Below are 18,581 nucleotides of genomic sequence, written 5' to 3'. Positions count from 1 at the left end.
TATTTTTTTGACAAGCAACCAGTATTGCATGAAGTGGTCAGTCCTTTCTGACAAAGTGTTGATCTCTCGCACGACTGTCCCATTCGCAGAGAAAGCAGCAGTACTTGGTAAAGCCAAGTTGCACTCCAAGGAGAATTGCCACTACCTTCAAATCTCCGCATATATTCCAATTATAATTGCAGTAGTGAATGTGGTTCAACAGTAACTGCATTTTTTCATAAGTTGCTTTCATATGCACAGCATATCCGACTGGTATAGAAGGATATATATTGCCGTTGTGTAATAAAACTACCTTCAGACTTCTGATGGACGATTGTCCAAAATGCATAAAGCGCGAGGGTCATGGGAAAGGCAGCGGAACATAAAGTCAGCCATGTGTGCCAACAGCCAAGATTTCCCTGTCCTGATCAAGAGGATGACTGTCCATGCTCTCCTCCTCATCCTCCTCTTCACTTTCCCTCTCCTTAGGCCATCCACGCTGAACAAATGGTATGACTGTTGTTTGGGTAGTACCGGCTATAGCGCAGCAAAACAGCTCCTGTTCCTACTCCTCCTCTTCCTCCTCCTCTTCCCCCTCCTCATTATCACTCAATCCGCGTTGAGATAAGATTAGGTTGGGCTGTGTGGCACCACCCTGTATAGTTCCTTGCTCCATCTCATCGTGCTCTGCCTGCAATGCCTCCTCTTTAATTGTGAGCAGCAAGCGTTTCAGTAGACAGAGAAGTGGGATGGTGACGCTAATTATGGCGTCATCGCCACTGACCATCTTGGTGGAGTCCTCAAAGTTTTGGAAGACAGCACAGATGTCAGACATCCTTGCCCACTCATCAGCTCTTATGTGTGGAGGCTGACCTGAATACCGACGGGCATGTTGAAGCTGGTACTCAACAACTGCCCCCTGCTGCTCACAAATCCTTCCCAACATATGCAATGTTGAGTTCCAAAGCGTGGTGACATCGCACACATCTGCTGAAGCACGGTGAGGGCGGCGGAAGCTGTAGGTAACTTTTGAAAATGGGCACACACGCAGCGTACTTTCACTAGCAGCTCAGGCAGATCCGGGTAGGTTATGAGAAACCGCTGAACCACTAGGTTGAACATATGGGCCAGGCATGGTACCTGTGCGAGCTTGCCTAGCTTCAGAGCCGCCACTAGGTTACGGCCATTGTCGCACACGACTATGCCTGACTGTAGGTTCAGCAGTGACAGACACAGATCTGCCTGCTCTGTTACAGCTGTCAACAACTCTGCAGTGGTGTGCGGTTTGTCCCCTAAGCATATCAGCTTCAGCACAGCCTGTTGCCGCTTGGCCGAGGCAGTGCTACAGTGCTTGCAGCTTCTGACTGATGTGCTCATTTCAGAGATGAAGGCTGAAGAGGAGGAGAAGGAGCAGGTGAAGGAGCTTTAAAATGTGGGGGCAACCTTGATTTACCCAGGGCTCGCAATCCTCGGCGTCGGGAGGACGTTTTCCGTCCCGGGGTCCGACTGGGTCCTGACTTCCACTATATTAACCCAGTGTACCATCAGCAACATATACTGAACCTGGCCACAAGCACTTGTCCACGTGTCCATGGTTAGGTGGACCTTCCCAGTTACTGCATTGTTGAGGGCACAAGTAATGTTTTGGGACACGTGATTGTGTAAGGCGGGACGGCACACCGGGAAAAATAGTGGTGGCAGGGGACCAAGTACCGAGGGATGGCTGCCGTCATGGGGTTACGGAAAGATTCCATCTTCACGAGCCATAAAGGCAACATTTCAATTGCAAGCATTAGAGAAATGTGGCAGTTTAGTGCTGTGGACTGTGGGTGGTTGGCTGTGTATTTGCGCTTGCATTCAAAGGACTGGGGTAGGGACAACCGAATGCTGCGCTGGGACAAGGACAAGGACGTGGTTGCTGATGGTGGTGGTTGCAGGTGAGCAACGACAGGTGCAGGGCGGGAGGCATCTTCACCTGCACCATGGACAGGGGATTGGCGTGCACACACAAAAGCAGAACAGGTAATGGTGTCACCAATAGACACTGTTTCTGGACTCTAGTGTTTGGCACAACTAGTCGGGTGCTTTGCTGTCATGTGCCTGAGCATGCTGGTGGTGGTCAGGCTGGTATTTTTGCCACCCCTGCTGATGCTGGCATAGCAGATGTTATCAATGGCCTTTTTGGGGTTATCTGGACAGGTTTTAAAAAAGAGCCAGACTCTGGAAGACCTAACAGTTGGACTGGCAACTTCTGTCGTGTCGGTGCTCCGGGGAACAATTGCTCACCTTGTGTCTGTGGCCACCCCAGTGCTTGTTCCTGCCTGTTGTGGTGATACGCCTCCCTCACCCTCTGTGCTGCTGTTCTTGCTATGCATGTCACCTTGCCAGGTTGGGTCAGTGACTTCTTCGTCTACCACCTAGTCTTACAACAGTAATTGTACTTTCCAAGAGTTACCTTCATGTGACTGAAGGCTGCTCAATTATTTGGGCATTGCTACATGCGATCTCCTCTTACCCCGCTTGAAGCGGGCCAGGCAAGAGGCCCGAATCTATAGATGGAAAAGTGTCCAAGTGTTTGATCACTTGTCTCCGGGCACTCGGCATGGTGGGAGGAAGGAGGAGCAGGGTGAAGAATATGTTGTCCAGACTCACAGCTACTGAGACTGGACAGCGTGGAAGACAGGGTGGTGGTGGTGGCAAGCATTATCTGCTATCCAACCAACAACCTTTTCACACTGCTCTGGCTTAAGGAGTTGTGTTCTGTGGCCCCCTACAAAATGGGACAGGAAGGTAGCACATGATGTAGGTGCTTGTGCTCCCTCAGCAGGCACAATTTCGGCTTGCCCATGGCCTCGGCCTCTGCGTGCACCATCACCATCACGTCCAATTCCCTGACCCTTGCCAAGCTCCTTGCCCACTTTATATGGACTATAATATTTAGCACGCTCCACAAAATGTCACGATTATTACCGCAGTAAAATCAGATCGCATCTGATGACCACAGTTTTGGGCAGTGGCCTTGTAGTATGGTATTGGTCAGCGACCAAGTGTGAATAGTTTAAACAACACACAACTGGCAGACTTTAAGAGGAGTGTAATATTTGGCACGTGTAACAGCAGCAGACAGAACGTGCAATGGACCCGATTCTGCTCTATACACTCTACACAAACTCTGCCTGCCTAACTCCTACTATCACCAGGATTAATATATGCAGCTGGATTAGTACTTAGAAGGACTGTCATTTCAGATGTATATATATATTGCTGTGGAATACCTATACCTAACTAATAAAACGCCAATTCTCTCCCTAGCTCAGCAACACCTCTCCCTACTCTACCTGTCTGAAGGGTAGAGAGTGATGAGCATAGTGTCCCGGGTCTGATGTAGAATCGATGACGCTCTGCGGCCAGCCAATCACTGTAATGCCACAACCAACATGGCTGTGGCATTTCAGTGAATGGCAGGCAATCCCCACATGTTTATTCGCTGTCTAAACAGTGCCAAACATGCGGGGCAGGACTCAAGCTTCCACCGGAGCATCCCAGAAGTACTCGCCGAGCATCTCGAACATTGAGATGCTCGGGCGAGTATCGAGCAGTAGCGAGTACCAAGCTCATCACTATTAATAACTAAAGATGAGCCAGAATATGCACATTCAGATCTGCTCTTTTGTGCAGGGCTACTCACAAAATTCACCTGGAAACCTGCTCTTCATAGTTGTTTGCTAGACCTGGTACTAATGCATCAATTTGGCAGGTAGCTGCGAGCCACCCATCATGGGCCCGCGAGCCACATGTGCCCTGGCCTAGAGCATGATGAATCTAAAATGTTAAGATGTAAAAATGAAAAAAAAAACTTATAGTCACCTCTCTTGCCGTCACTGTTGCTCCCAGCTTCCGATCCTTTGTGCCTCCATTGCATCATATCTCTAGTACCGTGCTCACTCTAAGCCGGCACTTCTGGCAGCAATTAAGTTCCAGAGTTAACTACAGATGTGCAGCAGAAATTCGTACCCAGTGTTGATCTAGGTTGGGACTTCCAGCTGCAAATAAATCACGGGGTATGTGCAGTGAACTCCTGGGCTCGCTTACAGATGGAAGCCCTAGCTTAGAATGAACACCAGAGATATGATGCAATGGAGGCATTAAGAACCGAACAGCAGGCTGTGAACATATGATGGCAGCTGAAGAAATGAGCAGTGAAGTATGGATTTTTTTTAAAGATCTTTTGTAGATCCTCTACTGTTCAGCAAGATGGAGATATTTTGCTGAATTCATGTGGAGAAAATAACAAAAAGTCTGCATACTAAAAAATGCAGATTTTTGTAAAATTCAAAAACAATCCAGTTCCGCTTGAATAAATTCACCCATCTCTATTAGTGACTATTAAATTGCATAAACTCAAAATTTGTATTACTTAAAGGGGTATTCCCATCTCCAAGATCCTATCCCAATATGAAGTAGGTGTGTGGAGGTTTCACTAATTTAAGATACACCAGGTAACTGCTCTCCCCCAAATTAAAGATGTTCGAGTGCATGCAAAGAAGCTAATTAACCAAATTTGCTAATCTGGTTGAAAAACTTCACTCAGAGACTGAACCACACAAAATGGCATGCTTTATTATGTAGACATGGGGTTACATAATATTCAACTTCTAGGTGGGATTAGTAAAATTCATTGCTCTTTCTGATAACTTGGCACACTGCAATTTGCTCATCCATGTATCTATTGGTCTCAGTAACACCTTAGGAATTCTGATGGGAGGGGGGAATTCGTCTCTCAGCGCCATCTTTGCCAACTCAACATGAATCTCTCTGTTATCAGCCATGTTCATGCATACATCATTCTCAGGAAATCATTTAGTTGTTCATGTCTACAATAAGAATAGAAACTGTTAGTTATATATTCATTAACTATTAACATAATCCATGTGCATATACACATTTGCATACATACATACACATAGATTATTCCATCATCTCTATATTAATTCACACTGATTAGGTAATCTATTAAAAGAAACGAATTGATTTTCGGTAATATATATATTTTACCTTGACAGACCCCCCTAAAATCAATTATTTGCTTTTAATATCCATATGCTAAAAATCAGAGGGGGAGAAGTAATTGATCCTATGTTAAGACTATTCTGTAACCATACGATGTGACGGGCGCCCCGTCCCTTTTAGACGGACTCACTGACATTCCTAAATTTAACTCAAACTAAGACCTACAGGAAAGGGATGGAGACCCTAAAAGATCTAGTGACTGGGTAATCGAGGGCCACCCCTAACACAGAATTATGGATATTAACTTTACAAACTCATTTACTTCCAGTAATCTCTCTGGTACAACACCTTTGTTCTAAGGGGAACTGTTTGTTCATAGGCCTCTTCATTACATAGTAACATAGTAACATAGTTTTTAAGGTTGAAGGAAGACTAAGTCCATCTAGTTCAACCCATAGTCTAACATGTTGATCCAGAGGAAGGCAAAAAAAAAACATGTGGCAAACACTAAGCTCCACATTGGGGAAAAAAAATCCATCCTGACCTCATACGACAATCAGACTAGTTCCCTGGATCAACTCCCTATCAAGGAATCTAGTATATACAGTACAGACCAAATGTTTGGACACACCTTCTCATTTAAAGATTTTTCTGTATTTTCATGACTATGAAAATTGTACATTCACACTGAAGGCATCAAAACTATGAATTAACACATGTGGAATTATATACTTAACAAAAAAGTGTGAAACAACTGAAAATGTGTCTTATATTCTAAGTTCTTCAAAGTAGCCACCTTTTGCTTTGATGACTGCTTTGCACACTCTTGGCATTCTCTTGATGAGCTTCAAGAGGTAGTCACCGGAAATGGTTTTCACTTCACAGGTGTACCCTGTCAGGTTTAATAAGTGGGATTTCTTGCCTTATAAATGGAGTTGGGACCATCAGTTGTGTTGTGCAGAAGTCTGGTGGATACACAGCTGGTAGCCCTACTGAATAGACGGTTAGAATTTGTATTATGGCAAGAAAAAAGCAGCTAAGTAAAGAAAAACCAGTGGCCATCATTAATTTAAGAAATGAAGGTCAGTCAGTCCAAAAAATTGGGAAAACTTTGAAAGTGTCCCCAAGTGCAGTTGCAAAAACCATCAAGCGCTACAAAGAAACTGGCTCACATGAGGATCGCCCGAGGAAAGGAAGACCAAGAGTCACCTCTGCTTCTGAGGATAAGTTTATCTGAGTCACCAGCCTCAGAAATCACAGGTTAACAGCTGCCCAGATTAGATACTAGGTCAATGCCGCACAGAGTTCTAGCAGCAGACACATCTCTTCAACAACTGTTAAGAGGAGACTTTGTGCAGCAGGCCTTCATGGTAAAATAGGTGCTAGGAAACCACTGCTAAGGACAGGCAACAAGCAGAAGAGACTTGTTTGGGATAAAGAACACAAGGAATGGACATTAGACCAGTGGAAATCTGTGCTTTGGTCTGATGAGTCAAAATTTGAGATCTCTGGTTCCAACCACAGTGTCTTTGTGCGTCGCAGAAAAGGTGAACGGATGGACTCTACATGCCTGGTTCCCACCGTGAAGCATGGAGGAGGAGGTGTGATGGTGTGGGGGTGCTTTGCTGGTGACACTGTTGGGGATTTATTCAAAATTGAAGGCATACTGAACCAGCATGGCTACCACAGCATCTTGCAGCGGCATGCTATTCCATCCGGTTTGCGTTTAGTTGGACCATCATTTATTTTTCAACCGGACAATGACCCCAAACACACCTCCAGGCTGTATAAAGGCTATTTGACCAAGAAGGAGAGTGATGGGGTGCTACACCAGATGACCTGGCCTCCACAGTCACCAGCCCTGAACCCAATCGAGATGGTTTGGGGTGAGCTGGACCGCAGAGTGAAGGCAAAAGGGCCAAAAAGTGCTAAGCATCTCTGGGAACTCCTTCAAGATTGTTGGAAGACCATTTCCAGTGACTACCTCTTGAAGCTCATCAAGAGAATGCCAAGAGTGTGCAAAGCAGTCATCAAAGGAAAAGGAGGCTACTTTGAAGAACCTAGAATATAAGACATATTTTCAGTTGTTTCACACTTTTTTGTTAAGTATATAATTCCACATGTGTTAATTCATAGTTTTGATGCCTTCAGTGTGAATGTACAATTTTCAAAGTCATGAAAATACAGAAAAATCTTCAAATGAGAAGGTGTGTCCAAACTTTTGGTCTGTACTGTATAACCTGTAATATTATACTTTTCAAGAAAAGCATCCATGCCCTTCTTAAATTTTAGCAGTGAATCACTCATTACAACATTATGCGGCAGAGAGTTCCATAGTCTCACTGCTCTTGCAGTAAAGAATCCACATCTGTGATTATGATTAAACCTTCTTTCCTCCAGACATAGAAGATGCCCTCTTGTCTCCGTCTCTGGCTTCAGAGTAAAAAGATCAGTAGAAAGGTCTTTGTACTGTCCCCTCATATATTTGTACATAGTAATAAGATCACCCCTAAACCTTCGTTTATCCAAAGTAATAACCCCAAGTGTAATAACCTGTCTTGGTATTGCAGACCCCCCAGTCCTCTAATAACCTTGGTCGCTCTTCTCTGCACCCGCTCTAGTTCAGCTATGTCTTTCTTATACACCAGAGACCAGAACTGTACACAGTATTCTAAATGTGGTCGCACTAGTGACTTGTAGAGGTAAAATTATGTTCTCCTCATCTATGCCTCTTTTAATGCATCCCATTATTTTATTTGCCTTTGCAGCAGCTGCCTGACACTGGCCACCAAACGTGAGCTTGTCGTCCACCAATACACCCAGGTCTTTTTCAGTTACAGTTTTGCCCAGTGTTTTACAATTAAGCATATAATTATACATTTTGTTTCCTCTGCCCAAGTGCATTACCTTACATTTATCCCCATTAAAGCTCATGTGACATTTATCAGCCCAAGCTTCTAGTTTACATAGATCCTCCTGTAATATAAAATTGTCCTCCTTTGTATTGATTACCCTGCAGAGTTTAGTGTCATCTGCAAATATTGAAATACTACTAAGTATGCCCCCTACAAGGTCATTAATAAATATATTAAAAAGAAGTGGGCCCAATACTGACCCCTGTGGTACCCCACTGTTAACTGAGACCCAGTCTTAGTGTGTTCCATTAATAACCACCCTTTGTTTACTATCACTGAGCCAATTCTTAACCCACATACATAGTTACATAGTTACATAGTTACATAGTTAGTAAAGCCGAATAAAGACTTGCGTCCATCAAGTTCGACCTGTTAGTTCTGTAATTGCTAAAGTTGATCCAGAGGAGGGCAAAAACCCCAAATGATTTAGCCAATCTTCACCTGAGGAAAAATTCCCTCCCGACTCTGAAACCAGCAGTCAGAATAAATCCCTGTATCAACCTACTATTTTATTCTATTTTTAAGTATATGCAGAAATCTGCCTGGTATACATATATTTTCCCCTATCCCCATTGTTCTCATTTTATGTATCAACCTTTTGTGTGGAACCGTACCAAAAGCTTTTGAAAAGTCCATATACACGACATCCACTGCATTTCCTTGGTCCAGTCCTGAACTTGCCTCCTCATAAAAGCTGATCAGATTAGTTTGACAGGAACGGTCCCTCGTAAACCCATGTTGATATTGGGTCATGAGGTTATTCTTCTTCAGATACTCTAGTATAGCATCTCTTAGGAAACCCTCCAGGATTTTACTCACAGTAGAGGTTAAGCTTACTGGCCTATAATTTCCAAGTTTAGTTTTTGTCCCCTTTTTGAATATTGGCACCACATTTGATATATGCCAGTCCTGTGGTACAGACCATGTTATTATGGAATCTTTAAAGATTAAAAATAATGGTCTATCTATGAATTACATAATTTCTGCAGTACTCGCAGGTTTATCCCATCTGGGCTCGGGGATTTGTCAACTTTAGTGATTTTTAGACGCCGCCGTACTTCCTGCTGGGTTAAGCAAGTGACATTTAATGGAGAATTTTTGTCATCACTGATCATGATTTCTGTCATGCGATTAGATTGTTCGGACAAGATGCTGACAGGTACTGCTGCATTTACTGTGTTGGCAATTAACCTCTTGACACAGGGAATCACACAGATCGGCAATACACTAATTAGAATTATCACACTTAGTAAAATAATTCCCCCTTGGATTAACCAACTCTTCCAATCTCTCATGCAAGAAAAATATTTATCCCAGGGATCAGTCACACCTGAATTCCTTTCCAGTTCTTCACTTAAATCTGTCAATTTTTTGAGAGCCTTAGTAACTTTCCCTGTGGGGCTGGTATTGTCTGGGATATAAGTACAACAATGCTTTTGCATACCCCTCCTTTTTCTGCAAGTAACATATCCAGAGCTATTCTGTTTTGGAAGGCAATGGTAGATGTGGGTGCTAGTTGGTCAGCAATCCCTTGTAAGGCATCTTTGGTGTAATTGACAAATCTTTGTTGGTTATAATATATGTAATTTATCCAATCTACGTTCTTGTTAACGGTTATTATGGGTATTATGGCCTCAAATCCCGCCTTCACTTGGTCTCGGGCCTTGAATTCGTCTGGCACCCCCCTAGGCACTCCGAGAACATCAATATATATATGTGGGTCAAAACTGCCTTTGGAGTTAACTTCTCTCTTGGCCCTGTATGTACCTGCAAACGCAGCCTTTATTTCCTCTTTGGATTCCTGGGACTCAGATATAAGGTAAACAGACATTATTGCTTTAGTTAAGGCACATTCCCTAGTCCATTTGCCCTCCAATCTAGTCCTAATCTTCATGTCACCACAAATCCAGTACACGTCACTCAGAGATTGTTTCTGGTCTTGGGCCTCTGTATCCTCTATAGTACTGTAATTCCCACAGTAACCTTGTGTAAAATTCCCTAAGAAATTCCCACTCCCCCGGGTATTTTGGAAACAAGTGTAATTTCCTGGGTAGATGATTATTCCCTGTCCGGAGCTTAATTTTCCGGCGGTAATGAAATATTTCGTTCTCCAGGGGATGCAGACACTGGAATTTGAAGTCCTGTTGGTATAGATATCCAAGAGACACCTTTGCACCTCCTCTGGGAAAATTAGAGGGACTGTACCCAAATGTGGCCTGGCCTTTGAACATACATAACAATCACTAAAGTTATGTTGGGTTGCTGTATACTTCATCCATTCTAACCACCAGTTATGATCTGAAAATCCCGTTTCTATGGTTAGGGTATCCTCATAAGTGGGATTGGCTATGGCTACCATACCTTCCATCCTGTGGTGCCGAGGGGCTAATGGGTTTATCTTTGGACCCATTTTATTAGGAATACTGGCCAATTTGAACTTTCCCATACCTCCCATCCTTCCTTCACTCCAGGATCCTAATATATACATTCCTCCATCTTGCTCTGTAGGGTTCTCTATGGTGATGGTCAACCCATTACATGTACCTATTGCCCTACACTCAGGTTTAAATGGCCTTTTTAGTAGTTTGAAACGGTCAAGCAAAGATTTCCCGTTATTATCCTTTCTGTCCTTAGCAGATTGTGGTTTGTATCCCCAGTCGTAGTCACCTGTGTTCCACACAACAGCATCCGAGTAATCACATTTTTGTCCCCAGTAATTGTCAGTGACACAGATATATTGGTCAGTGTCCACCCACAAAGCTCTTAACCAGTCACTACTCAATCTCTCATACCCCCTACAAGATACTATCCCACAGTAATCAAATTGGAAAGTCACCACACTGAAGGAAGTGTTGTACCAGAAAACTGAAATGTCATTCTCTTTAGTAATAATTGCTTGGAATGCACGTGTTACCTTAACAAAGGCTTCCTCCATAGCTACCGTCATCAGAAAAAGGAACATCAGGGTTGTGGGTCTGAGACCGCCTTCTTGCAATGGGATGCATGGACCCATGATGTTCGGCCTTCAACCTTCACAGCCATAGGTGATGTAAGAAGCACTTGGTAGGGCCCTTCAAATCTGGCATCCAGTGTGCCTCGCATGTGATTCTTTATCCAGACAAAATCTCCAGGCTGGATGCTGTGAGTACCTGGTTGAAGATCTGAGTCTGGAATAGAAGAGTACACTATAACATGTGTTATTTTTAACTCTTTAGCAAGTCCGACAACAAAATTCACAAGCTTATCATTTCCTGAACTAAGCTGCTGTGGGTAATATCAACCCATTCTAGGTGGCCCCCCAAACAAGATCTCATATGGTGTGAGCCCTGTGGATTGTCTCAGGGTATTTCAGACTGAGTATAGGGCAATAGGCAGCACCTCCGGCCATGGAAGTGACAATTCTTTACTGGCTTTAAGAATTTTGTTTTTCAAAGTACCATTCATCCTTTCAACTTTGCTGCTACTTTGAAGATGATAAGGAGTAGGCCCAAATCTGCCCCAATCATCTCCCAGTTTGATTTGGTAACTTCTGCATTAAAGGTGGGTCCTTGATCACTTTCAATCACTTCTGGAATCCCGAATCTGCAGATAAGTTCTGCCACAAGCCTTTTCACTGTAGTTCTAGCGGTCATGTTGGCTACTGGGTATGCTTCTGTCCAGCCGGAAAACATATCCACCACCACCAGAACATATTCATATCTTCCACTCTTGGGTAATTGCATATGATCAATTTGGATTCTCTGGAAAGGATACTGTGACTTTGCCAGTTTCTTCTTTGGCACATGTTCTGTTCTTCCGGGATTTTAAGTGTTACAAATCTCACAGCTCCTAGTATAGTTTGTAGCCAGAGCTGAGATCTCAGGTGCAATATAGAGTTTATTGATAGCTGAAATCATCTGATTCTTCCCTCTATGTACTTTTCCATGAGCCCACTGAACCACTGCAGGATATAGTGCTCTTAGCAGACATATTCTTCTTCCCACTCTCCAGATTCCGTCATTACAAAACATTCCTCCCCGTCCGATCCATCCTTGTTTTTCTTCTTCTGTTACCGCATTCTGACGGTCCACTAAAGTCCTGTGTGCTGGATTCTCTTCCATTCTTTGCTCCTCTTCATCTTCCTCCTCTTCTTCTTCCAACCCCAAATTTCTCATTCCCGTTTCTTCATCAACCCCTCGTTGTCTCTGACTTCTGGTGAGCACAAACACCTCCACACCCCCCGACACCCCTGCTTCCTCTGGAAATATTGGTTCCATAACTGCTGCTTTTGCTGTAATGTCAGCCAGATAATTCCCCTTGGCTTCCTCCGAATTCAGTTTCCCATGAGTCTTAATTTTGATCACAGCCACTTGCCTAGGTAACTTCAGAGCTTCTAGCAGACTTTTCACTGCCACTGCTTTCCGGATTGGAGCTCCACTGGCTGTCTTGTAGCCCCTCAGGGCCCATATCAGGCCAAAGTCGTGGGCAATCCCGAATCTGTACCTCAAATCCGTGCAGATATTGGCCACTCGACTCTCTGCCCACTTGCAGGCTTCGGTCAGAGAATACAGTTCGGCCTCTTGAGCTGACATATAAGATGGCAGTGGTCCAGCAGAAACAACTGTTGGTGGGGACATCACCGCATATCCGGTATGGTAAGTTCCATATTCATCTGCGTATCTGGACCCGTCAGTATAAAGTATCAGATCCGCTTCAGGCAGTGGCTGCTCAGAGACAGTAGGTAGGTGAGAGGTTTCTGCCTTCATGACCTCAAGGCAATCATGGTCACTCAAATCAGGGTATTCATGGTCTTCTGAGGACACCCCTAAGTCTTCAGAGCAGTCCCCCCTTGACAGAGGAAGGAGGGGTTCAAGACAGTACATCGCGAAAGAGCTATATTTTCTGGTAAAAGGAGCTCACATTGGATTCTGACACGACGTTGCATAGATAGATGGTTGTGCTGGGTTTGTGCAAGGATTGCTTTCAAATCATGAGGGGCCAGAATAGTTGTAGAATGGCCAAGTACAACATCTGCTGTTCTGTGGAGGAGTTCTGTAGCTGCCAGCACTGCTTTGGGACATGTTGGAGCTGTTTGCGCCACTGGATCCAATTTACTGGAATAATATCTGATAGGTCTCATGTGGCCTCCTTGTTTTTGTGCCAGAACTTCTGAGGCATGGCCACATGCTTCAGATACAAATAGAAAGAATGGAAATTCATAGTTGGGAATCCTGGAGTATTAGCAGGAAAAACACAGGGAATTAATGCTCCTTTCTTGAGTAATTCTTGGATCTGGGCATCTAATGACGCTTCTTGGGCTGCTTTCAGTGGGTACTGTGGGAGTCTGGGAATCCGTGCACCTTCTTTCAGGAAAACTTGGACTGGCGGGACAGGCAGCCGGCCTATATCATCAGGACCTTGAGACCAGAGTTCAGGTGGTATGCAGTCAAGATAATGCTGTGGTATGGGGGTTGTTGCAGATTGGATGACACACAATGGGAGGGCATGTACCTTTGTTTGTTACTCTAATGATAACGGAGTAGAGACATCTAGATGCATTCCATTCTCATCATATGATATCTGAGCATTTAACTTCTGGAGTAGATCTGCTCCCAACAAATTAAGCGGGCAGGTGTCTGAAACGAGCAATCTGGCCAGCAGCTTCTGTTCAAGTCCAATAGTCAATGGAAATGTTAATCGGGATGAGTGTGGTTTTCCATCCACTCCCACACATGAAAGGAAATCATCAGATATAAGCGATTCATAGGGTAAATCTCTTGACCGTATTACTGGTCTGACTGCACTCATGTCAACTAGAAAAGGTAAAGTTCTATCCCCTACACCTATTTTGACAGTAGAAATCAGTCCAGATTTAGTGGGGGCGTTTTCAACTGAGGTCAAGGTGAGCAAGGGTTTGCCACTGTCCTATGCGGGGTAATTCTGGTCTTCCCCCACAAACCAGCGTGGTGGGTCCCTGTTATTTTGGTACATCTGTTGCGCTGCTCTGTAATTCTCCACAGGCTCTCTTGGCATTGTCTCATACTCTCTATGTGGTGGCTGCCGTGATGGCTGTCTATACTCTTGGCGGGAGTACTGTGGATTCCCTTGGTAGCATGGAGAATCTCTTCTTTCAAATTACGGGTTGTAGGAGAGTGGCATCGAGCCATAGAAAGGATCCCCTCTATTCTCTGGACATCCTCTTCTGAAATGAACTGGTTGGTTACAACTGTGACAGATTGGTTCCCTTAGTCTTAAACTCGGTCCTCTGTACATTTGTGGAGGACCCATCCATTGTGGGGGTGATCGTTATAGTTGTTGTGGGTATCTTGGGGGATATGGCAACTGTTCTTGTTGATTATCTGCAGGTTGATAGACTGCTAGAGCAGCTGGAGCAGGAGCAGGAACAGGAGTCGGTGCAGGTGCTGTAGCAGGCTCTGGAGCAGGCCTTGGAGCAGCCTTGGTACAGCATTCAATTGTTTCTCTATAGCTTTAGCAATAAGGAGTACCTTTCGCAGGGACATGTCCACATATTCTGGTCTGGAGTCTGTAAGCTTCGCTGAGATTTCCTCTCTGAGTCCCCTAACAAATGAAGTGACTAGCAGATTCTGTTGGATCATCTGACCTTTATCGAACCCTTGATCCTTGAACAGAGTATGGATTCTGGAGTAAAATTTTTCGACATTCTTCCCTGATTCTTGAGTACAGTCCGATACACTGGTAGATGAGTCTGTGAGCCGCTCCTTGTCCCATTGCTGAAGTTGTTGACAAAAAGCTCCTCCTGATTGGTAAGCCTCCTTGTCTTTCACTTGGCTGTCATTCAGAGCTACTTGAATTATTGGCCAGAAGGCATCTCCCGCTTTAATGCTAGTGATTTCATGAAGATCTTTCCAAGTGGCTGAATAAGTTTGTTGAATTTGTCTGATTCTGTAGAATGCCATAGGGTGTCTGTCTGGGTCAGGTAGTTGACTAATCACTTGATTAACTTGCGAGGGTGTGAATGCCACATATCTATTATGGTGATCTGGCACTGGAGATTCTGACTGAGAAGATGTTGAGGGAGATACCGGCAACATAGAAACAGAAGGTGGGCTTGTTTGTCTAGGAAGTAGTTCATTTGGGTTATCTTTTGAGGTCATCTGGCGGCTGAGTGGGTCTGATCTAGCTGTGGCACTTTCCACAGCTCAGGTGAGAATTTGAGATTTATGATAGTCATTGCTGATTAGTTTTATCTCCTCCAACGTAGTTAGTCCTCTATACTCCCGTATAGCTTGGACTATTGCTTGGGTACAGTCTTGCATAGGAAATACATACATTCCAGAACTTATAGCAGGAAGAGCAATAGAAGTAAGATTCCTTGCTCCAGCATAGTTCAGAGTATTGTTGATTGTAGCTCTAAATTGTGACACACACTGATCATGATGATTGAGACAAATGGATTCTGGAGGCGCTCCGGTGCATGATACACACCTGATGAAGGCTCTATGAGCAGAAACACATTGTGTGATCCTTTTTAAAGACCCCCCTCTCCCTTTCCTTTCTTTATACATCCATGTCCCTCATGTGTATTCACGGTTTTATGATTTTTTAATAAACCTACAAATATTAATCCCTTGTGGAATATCCTCCATGTGATTGAACCACATTTGGAAGATTCAACAATTTTTTGGTTACTCTTTCATCCACGGGAGCGCCTCCAGAATCCATTTGTCTCAATTTGTTCACGTGGTGGCTGTCTGTCGGGTAGGACAAATATACCACCACTGTCTATGGAAGAGCTGCAAACCGTGGTCTGAGAACCCTACTAACGGACAAATTCCTCAAATAGAGTTGTGCCTATCAACACTACTTGCTCAGGTGAGCATAAAAGATTTTATATTCTTTTAAAATTTTTAGTCTCTACTTACTACACTCCGGTAGCTCTCTCTTTCCCTTTTTCCTCCACATCTTTCTACCCAGGAATGATTATGATGATCTTCATCATACACTGGACCTACTGCATGAATGATAAGCCTGCATGGTAATCTCCCTGGTCTGGTGGCTACCAGGTCTGTTGCCTCGACCGGTTCGGAAGACTGTACAATGCTGTTACAGTCTTCCTGAATAGCATTACCTCCGGCTTGCACAATAGTCTTAGCCACTCCTCCCCTATGTTGTAATCTAGGGTTTGCTGCATTAACTATAGCATCCACCCGCTGTGTTACCAGATTCCCCAGACCTGCTGTTAGTACCGTTGATGACTTCCAAATCATTCTTTCTGTCCATGGTTTCCACACCTGTGGGTATTCTTCATCTGAAAGGGTGGCACGGGAATCCTCCCGATCCGGAGAGAATTCTGATATTGGTGTACGAAATGTCACACGAGCCGGTTTACCTTCTGGATCGCTTATTAGTGTGGACGCTGATGGTGGTGGTGGTGGTGCTGTTGCCGCCTCTTCATCCCACGGCTCCTCCAGTTCAATAGTATTTCTCCTTCGGTTAAGGGCCTGCCGGAACTCCAGACTATTAAATAGAGTTTCGGCACTAGGCAAATGAGGATAGATAGATGAGGATAGTCTTTTGGGACATAGTACGCACCATCCGGAGTGACAACCGGACACACTGGTATAGGAGTAAATGTTGCGGTTGATGTTATGGGTGTAGTGTGTATTGCAGCCTGTATTCCGCGTGCGCCAAGATGGCCACCACCGGAAGCAAGCACACTACAGGAAGGGTGCGTGCCACTGGGAAGGAGCACACCCATCTGATCAGAGGCCGGAGGTGATGAAATGGGTGTAGTAACATGGCCGCTGCAGAAAGGGTTGGAACTTTGGGTGGACATAGGTATAACGGATGAAGATGGGGCACTAGGAGTGGCTTGGGTCATAGCAAGGGGTAGGCCTCCTGGACGGGGCGCGTGACATGCAATACAATAATCTGCTGACAATGGATTCTGCTGGCCACAATTAGAACAAATCCAACAATTCATTGCGCTGCCATTTTAGGGCAGTGGCATCTCTCTAACATAGAAATAACCAGTTATGTTCCCTTTGTTATCCCTATCCTCAATTTCCACAGACCCTTCTTTCGATAAACTCAGCGCAATCTTTTTCCACATGTATGCACTTTGCAACAACCCATTATCTTCCAGTTTTCCCCTGTTTTCACAAATTGTTGCATTCAACATCTCGTATTGTAATCTACCCCCCGGGTACAACCCACACAATGACATTACTTTTTTGGTTTTCTCTACATATTTCCTTCCTTCTCTTCTAGCAACTACAGTACAGACCAAAAGTTTGGACATACCTTCTAATTTAAAGATTTTTCTGTATTTTCATGACTATGAAAATTGTACATTCACACTGAAGGAATCAAAACTATGAATTAACACATGTGGAATTACTTAACAAAAAAGTGTGAAACAACTGAAAATATGTCTTACATTCTAAGTTCTTCAAAGTAGCCACCTTTTGCTTTGACGACTGCTTTGCACACTCTTGGCATTCTCTTGATGAGCTTCAAGAGGTAGTCACCGGAAATGGTCTTCCAACAATCTTGAAGGAGTTCCCAGAGATGCTTAGCACTTGTTGGCCCTTTTGCCTTCACTCTGCGGTCCAGCTCACCCCAATGAGAAGGTGTGTCCAAACTTTTGGTCTGTACTGTATATCTTTGGGGTCCTGTCGCTCCTGATCAAGCGATCCCTGCGACACAAACAATGTCTTTAGTTTTAGCATGGTTTTGGCTCCAGGCATCGCGTCCCCTTAGACTTATGATCAGACCAGGCAGCTGATACACAAGTAGAATTGTAACAGGTCCCTACACTCTCTACCAAGCACTGAATTGATTCTTTTATGACTTAATGAAGCACAGAACACCCCCCGCACCCGCGTCCTAGTGACGTCTTAATATACGGCTTAATGATGCAGTTGGCTCCCCGCCTAATCCACGTCTTAATAGAGGATTGGTTGACCCCACGTGCCCGTGCCCTAATGGCGTCTTAATACACAACTTATCAGCAAAGTCACTCCCCGCGTGCCCGCACTATAAACAAATACATTTTCCTAAATTCTCAAGTGTATACTTGTACGCCCCTGCGTACAAAGATCGTTATAATTGGATGGAACATTCAGAAACCACAGAGCAGCAGTTAGCCAGGAGCGACTACACACTAGAGTTCTTGGAATCACACAGCGGGGACCAGCCCACTCGCATGGGGCTGTCCCTAAGGGCCAATCTAGACACCACAAACTCACCAGAGACCAATCAAAATACGAATAAGCATTACGGATTCATTAAATCTGCAGACTTACCATATTCAGTGATGAGAGTTGATCAGGCTCTCGCTTTGAGCAGTCCCGGCTCGTCCATAGGTGGTCCGGTGATGGGCACCCCAAGACCTAGAGTCCACTCGAGTGTGATCCTAGTCACGGCACCATTTGTGGAGATTTCAGCAATTTAAGATACACCAGGTAATTGCTCTCCTCCAAATTAAAGATGTCCGAGTGCATGCAAAGAAGCTAATTAACCAAATTTGCTAATCTGGTTGAAAAACTTCACTCAGAGACTGAACCACCCAAAATGGCATATTTTATTACGTAGACATGGGGTTATATTGTATTCTACTTCTAGATGGGATTAGTAAAATTCATTGCTCTTTCTGATAACTTGGCACACTGCAATTTGCTCATCCATATATCTCTTGGCCTCAGTAATGCCTTA

The 18,581-nt window shown here is 44.3% G+C and overlaps 1 long non-coding RNA gene across 1 annotated transcript; it reads right to left on the bottom strand.

Annotated features, from left to right (window-relative positions):
- Positions 1-4,639: 4,639 nt before the first annotated feature.
- On the bottom strand, positions 4,640-17,483 carry LOC141258152 (uncharacterized). Its single transcript, XR_012318213.1, has 3 exons — positions 17,305-17,483; positions 10,819-11,071; positions 4,640-4,853 (listed from the first exon to the last, which is right to left on the bottom strand). It is a non-coding gene; the product is annotated as an uncharacterized lncRNA (long non-coding RNA).
- Positions 17,484-18,581: the final 1,098 nt, after the last annotated feature.

Source organism: Phyllobates terribilis, unplaced genomic scaffold, assembly GCF_046119375.1.
Source record: "Phyllobates terribilis strain yellow unplaced genomic scaffold, ASM4611937v1 Scaffold_3__8_contigs__length_932513732, whole genome shotgun sequence".
In the NCBI taxonomy this organism is placed as follows: domain Eukaryota; kingdom Metazoa; phylum Chordata; class Amphibia; order Anura; family Dendrobatidae; genus Phyllobates; species Phyllobates terribilis.
Note: the sequence above shows the minus strand (reverse complement) of the source record. Positions and strands in the feature narration are given on the sequence as shown.